The 6008-nt window shown below is 36.6% G+C and overlaps 1 pseudogene; it reads left to right on the top strand.

The window, feature by feature from the left end:
* The first annotated feature begins 2191 nt into the window (after window positions 1-2191).
* On the top strand, window positions 2192-2686 carry LOC119536786 (annotated as a pseudogene).
* The last annotated feature ends 3322 nt before the right edge of the window (window positions 2687-6008 follow it).

Genomic DNA, 6008 nt, shown 5'->3' with positions numbered 1-6008 from the left:
GATTTTTTTTTTTTTTTTTTTTTTGCTCTCTGCAATATATTTTAGCGATCATTACCTATGTATTGGTTTTGTTTTTATCAATGTTTGCATGAAGGTATCTCTGATTTATTCAGTCCCTTTCTGATGGATATTTAAGTTCTTTCCCATCTTTCAGTACCATGGAAAAAAGGGCCACAATGATTGCCATGGAACATGGGAGTATCGAGAAGAAAGGGAATCGCTGAGTTGATGTCTATGTGCAATTGTAATATTATTCATCTTGAAAATCATCCCCTAGAGTCTGCCTCCAGTTAAACTCCTACCAAAAATATATGAGACTGATGGTTTCCCACATCTTTGCCAGCACTACATGTTAACAAGCATTCATCAAAAGACCATTTTACAATATAATAGATGAAAAGTATATCTCTTTTGGATGTTTATTTTAATGCATTTAACTATGAATGAATTTTAGTATCTTTTCATATGTATAATTCTTTTGATAAAGAAAAGTCTCTTGTAAAATTGGTTCTTTTGCCCATTATTTGTGTTGCCATGTTTTAAAACTGATTTGTGAAATCTATCTATATTTAAAGACAATATACCTTTGTCTATCAAATGTGAGGTAAATAAATTTTACCAATTTGACACTTCTTTTGCTTTTGACTATGCTATTATTTAGAGGCATAAATGTGATAATTTGCATAAAACAATTTGCCCAGTGTCTGGCATATTGCTAGATATAAATGCATATTAGTTCACTTTTTGTTTCTGTGTTTTCTTCCTCAAAGACAGTGCATGGGACACTAAAAAAATACAGATGATGAAAAAACTATTGAAAAGTTTCAGCTATGACTTTGAGCTTTCAGAGCTCATTTTCTAAATCCCTGGTACTTAATCTGTAAACCTGAAATTTGAAAGACTGTTCTGATTTAGGGCAAATGTCCTTCCTCTCTTTATTCTTAACCATAGATAGTATCAGTGTTTCCTTGTATCTTAGAAACCAGGTCTAGAGAACCAGAAAAACAATGGATATGGGGAAGAAATTAACTATGGACAACATAATGTAGTTAAAAAGGACAAAGTTAAATAGGCAGTTGAATTTAGAACTGGACACAAACAGAAAGATTTGAGAGTAAAGTAAAGGAAATATACTAAAACTTATTCAAGGTGACAGATAAAAATAAATATTCTTGCTGGTCCAGGGTGACAGGCTTGCTGCCTTGTTGTTCATTGCACTATTTTTTCTCTCATTATCACACAACACCTCTTTGGTAAGCTAGAATCTTAGTTTTATTGTCTGTCTGTCTCTCTATGTGTATGCATGCATGTAGGTTTTATTAAGAAGGATGCTCTCAAATGCTTAGTCAATCATTCATTGAACATTTAGATTACTAGAAGAGTCTTTGATGACTGGATTCCCAGGTTCAAGAAATGTGAAAGCTCATTGAAGTAATTTATGCATAGCATTTCATTATTTTTGTAACACACTAACCTTAATATTGTTAGATCTTTGCTGAAAACTAAGGAAGATATTCATATTAGGAAATTATCTACTTATGCCAAATCATAAAATTAATGTTTACTATATCTGAAGATTCATGTTATTTTTCATTATTTTCCTATTGCACCCTGTATGCAATCAGATAAGTAGTTTGAATAAGTATTATGAATTGCATTTCATTAAGAAAAAATCAATATCCAGATATGTAATTGATTACCCATTGATAAGGGAAAATTCCATGAATTAGCATATACTCAAGTTCCAGATGTGTTTACTTTATAAAATTATTTCTTTTCTCCTTGCAGATTAACTATTTCTAACCTGTACTTTCCCAAATTGATTGAAATAATGCAGCAAAATAGCAATGCAACTCAATTCATTCTGTAAGGATTGACACAGGGTCCTATGAGGCAGAAAATGGTGTTTTTAATCTTTCTAATTTTCTATGCAGGAACTGTGGTGGGAAATTTGCTCCTTATTGTGGCAATCAAGTTCAGCTAGACTCTTGGGAGCCTCATATACTCCTTCCCACAATTTTTGTCCTTTGCTGATGTCTGCTTTTCAACTTCAACAGCCCCTCAACTAATTGTGGATGCTCCCTCTGCAAAGAAACTCATATCCTAAAATGAATGCATGATACAATTCTTTGCATTGCATTTATTTAGCTGCATGGATGTCTTTTTCCTCATCCTCATGGCTATTGATTGATATGTGGTCATCTGTAAGCCCTTACGTTACACAGCCATCATGAGCCAGCAGGTCTGCATCATCTTGATTATTCTTGCTTGGATAGGATCTTTCACACATTCCATGGCTCAGATTGTCCTGGCTTTGAGATTGCCTTTCTGTGGACCCAATTTGATCATTACTTCTGTGACTTATAGCCTTTGTTGAAACTTGTCTGCAAGGACACTTATGTGACCAACCTACTGTTGGTGTCCAATAGTGGGCCATTTGCTCTAGCGGTTTTATGATTCTGATGATCTCATACTTTGCCGTCTTGGATTCTCTGTGAAACCACAGTGCAGAAGGGAGGAAAAAAGCCCTCTTGACTTGCACATCCCACATTACCATAGTTATCTTACCCTTTGGTCCATGCATATTCATGTGTACATGTCCCACAATCACTTTCCCATGGAGAAGATGGTGACAGTACTTTATACACTTGGAACACCTTTCTCAACCCACTCATTTACACACTAAGTAAAAAATGCCATGAAAAAGTTATGGAGTATCAAAATTACCTCAGAAGTCAAAGGATGACTTGAGGGTCCAATTACATATTCAGTAATGGTTTGATTAAATCAGCACCTAAATCAAATATGAGAGCATAGGATTACATGAAGAACATGCAGTCATATATAACATTGTAAGTTGCTATTTTTTTCTAGTTCACAAGCAAGATGAATGCCAAGGTACTATCTTTTGTGTCAGAGAAAGAGTGTCAGATTAGTTTGGACAATTACTGACCAAGATTCTTTCCTCTCCTAAGATCCTCTGCCTCTCCAGCCACACCATCTCCAGTGTATAAGCCTGACTCCCGCTATACACTGTAATCTCTAATGTGCTTGTCTTGCTTGCTTTTTTCCTATGCTCTGAATTCTGCCTTTTATTGCTGGGATTACTAAATGTGAACTCTCCCAGCTCTGAATCTGTACTCTGGTTTGCTAAGAAGATATTTACCCAGTAACAACCTTTCAAGAGCATCCATAAATAAAGCAAATAAATATTTAATTTGTCTATAACACATTTCCTATTTGGTTTCCGCTTTTCCCTTAAATGCCTCCAGGGCAAGAGAACTCAGGTTTCCAAGACCCACCATAAAGGAATCACTACAGAAATTTCTCTAAACAGAAAGAAATGATGAAAAATTGAACTTTGGGATATCCAAAAAGAAGAAAGAATGCAATAAGCAAAATATGGCTAAATACAATAGGCTGTCCTTCTCTTATTTTCTGAATTATGTTTGTCAGTTGAGGCAAAAACTATAACTCAACATGATGTGGTTCTAAATGCATGCAGAGGAAATATTTAATAAAATTATATTAAAAATGGGGGTGAGGGGTAAAGGAACATAAAATAAGTTAAAGTCTCTATACTTCACCAAACTTTGCAAAATGACCAGTATTAAGTGATGTGTATAATAGATAATTTATGTATATATAATGTAATATATGTAGAAGCCACTAAAGGCCTATTCATAGAGATATCAAAACCACTATAGATAAATCAAAGTATAATTGTAAAAAATGTTCACATAAGCCACAGGATGCAGGGAACAAAAGCAAAGAAATGAAAAAGAGAGAGAATGAACAAAAAATAAAACATAAAATAGAAGATTTAAACCCTAAGCCATTGATAATCACATTATATGGTGAATGGTCTAAACAAATAAATTAAAAGGCAGAAATTGGCAGAGTAGATTACCAAACACAACAAAACTGAATACTCTTTACAACAAATTTGCTTATAATATAGTGATATAGACTGGATAAAAATAAAAGGATGGAAAAGATGTAAAATTAAATATTAATAAAAGAAAAGAAGGTGTCACTGTTGTATGTAGTATCATATGAAGTAGAAGTCAGCACAAATAAATATACCAGAGATAGAGATATTAATTAATGACAAAGGAGTCAATCTACCAAGAAGGTAGCAATTCTAAATGTGTATGCACCAGAAAACAAAACTGTAAAATATATAAAGCAAAAAATAAAAGAATTGGAAGAGAAATAGACAAACCAAAATCACTTTCTTAATAATTTATACATCAACTAGATAGAAATTCTGCAAGAATATAGAAGATGAATGAAACTATCCACCAACAGATCTAATTGACATTTATAGAATAATCTACCTAACAATAACAGAAAACACATTGTTTTCAAGTGTTCATAGTACATATACCAAGATAGACCATATCTTAGGCCATTGTTCTAGTTTGCTAATGCTGCCAGAATGCAAAACACCAGAGATGGATTGGCTTTTATAAAAGGGGTTTTATTTGGTTACACAGTTACAGTCTTAAGGCCATAAAGTGTCCAAGGTAACACATCAGCAATTGGGTACCTTCACTGGAGGATGGCCAGTGGTGTCCGGAAAACCTCTGTGAGCTGGGAAGGCCCGTGGCTGGCGTCTGCTCCAAAGTTCTGGTTTCAAAATGGGTTTCTCCCAGGACTTTCCTCTCTATGCAGCAGTTCCTCAAAAATGTCACTCTTAGTTGCACTTGGGATATTTGTCCTCTCTCAGCTTCTCTGGAGCAAGAGTCTGCCTTCAATGGCCATCTTCAAACTGTCTCTCATCTGCAGCTCCTGTGCTTTCTTCAAAGTGGTCCTCTTGGCTGTAGCTCCTCTTCAAAATGTCACTCACTGCTGCACTGAATTCTCTCTGCTTAGCTCATTTATATGGCTCCACTGATCAAGGCCCACCCAATGGGGAGACCAACACTCCATGGAAATTATCCAGTTAGAGTCATCACCCAGATTCAGGTGGGGTGCATCGCCACAGAAACACTCAAAGAATTACAATCTAATCAACACTGATAATGTCTGCTCACACAAGATTACATCAAAGATAATGGCACTTGGGGGACACAATATATTCAAAGTAGCACATTCCACCCCCTGGACCCCAAAAGACATTATATTTCCATATACAAAATACATTCATCCCACAATATCACAGAAACTTAAATCATTTCAGTAACAATAGTTAAGTACAAAATTCCACCAAAATCAATTATAGGCATGATCAGTCCTAAGGCATACTTTCCTTTAGCTATGGATCTGTAAACTTAGAACAATTATGTGCTTCCAATATACAAAGGGGGGACATTCATAGGATAAACATTCCCATTGCCATAAGGAGAAAGAGGAAGGAAAACAGGGTTAACAGGACCAAAACAATTCCTAAAACCCACAAGACAAACTCCATTAGATTTCAAACTCTGAGAGTCATTTACAGAATGATTCTGCATCCTTGGGGCTTGAGAGACTGGAAGTTTAACCCTTCCCAAGGGCCTTTGTGTCAGCCCTTTCCTCTCCAAATGCTTAGGTGAGTGCTCCAACATATCCACACATTCGGGAGACCACCTTCCCCACCCCACCCTCCTAAAACATCGGGGCAGTTCCCGGATTCCCTTCCGTATCTGGGGCACATGCTCAACCCTCTTAGAACAGTGTGGTGGCAGCCAGGCTCTCCCCAATTCCCTAGGAATGTGCTTCACCCTCTTTGGGGCCTGGGGTGGCAGAAGACTTCCTGAGCATCGAGGTGGAAGGCCTGCCCTCGACTTCTGGGGCAAAGTCACCCTTTCCGTGTGTGTGTGGGCTGCTCCACTCTCCCAGCCCGAGACCTCTTGACTCCAGACCTCAACTTCCATGGTTCTGTCTTTGAAGAAATTTTTCCTTCAATTTGTTCCTTGTCTATCTCCTCCAGTCCAGACTGGCAACAGCTCTGTCTATAAAGACCTTACAAAAATTGTGTTGACTTTGTGTGAAGAACACAGGGGTCAAAGCTGTCAGACAAT

This window comes from Choloepus didactylus, chromosome 6, assembly GCF_015220235.1.
Source record: "Choloepus didactylus isolate mChoDid1 chromosome 6, mChoDid1.pri, whole genome shotgun sequence".
Classification (NCBI taxonomy): Eukaryota; Metazoa; Chordata; class Mammalia; order Pilosa; family Megalonychidae; genus Choloepus; species Choloepus didactylus.
Note: the sequence above shows the minus strand (reverse complement) of the source record. Positions and strands in the feature narration are given on the sequence as shown.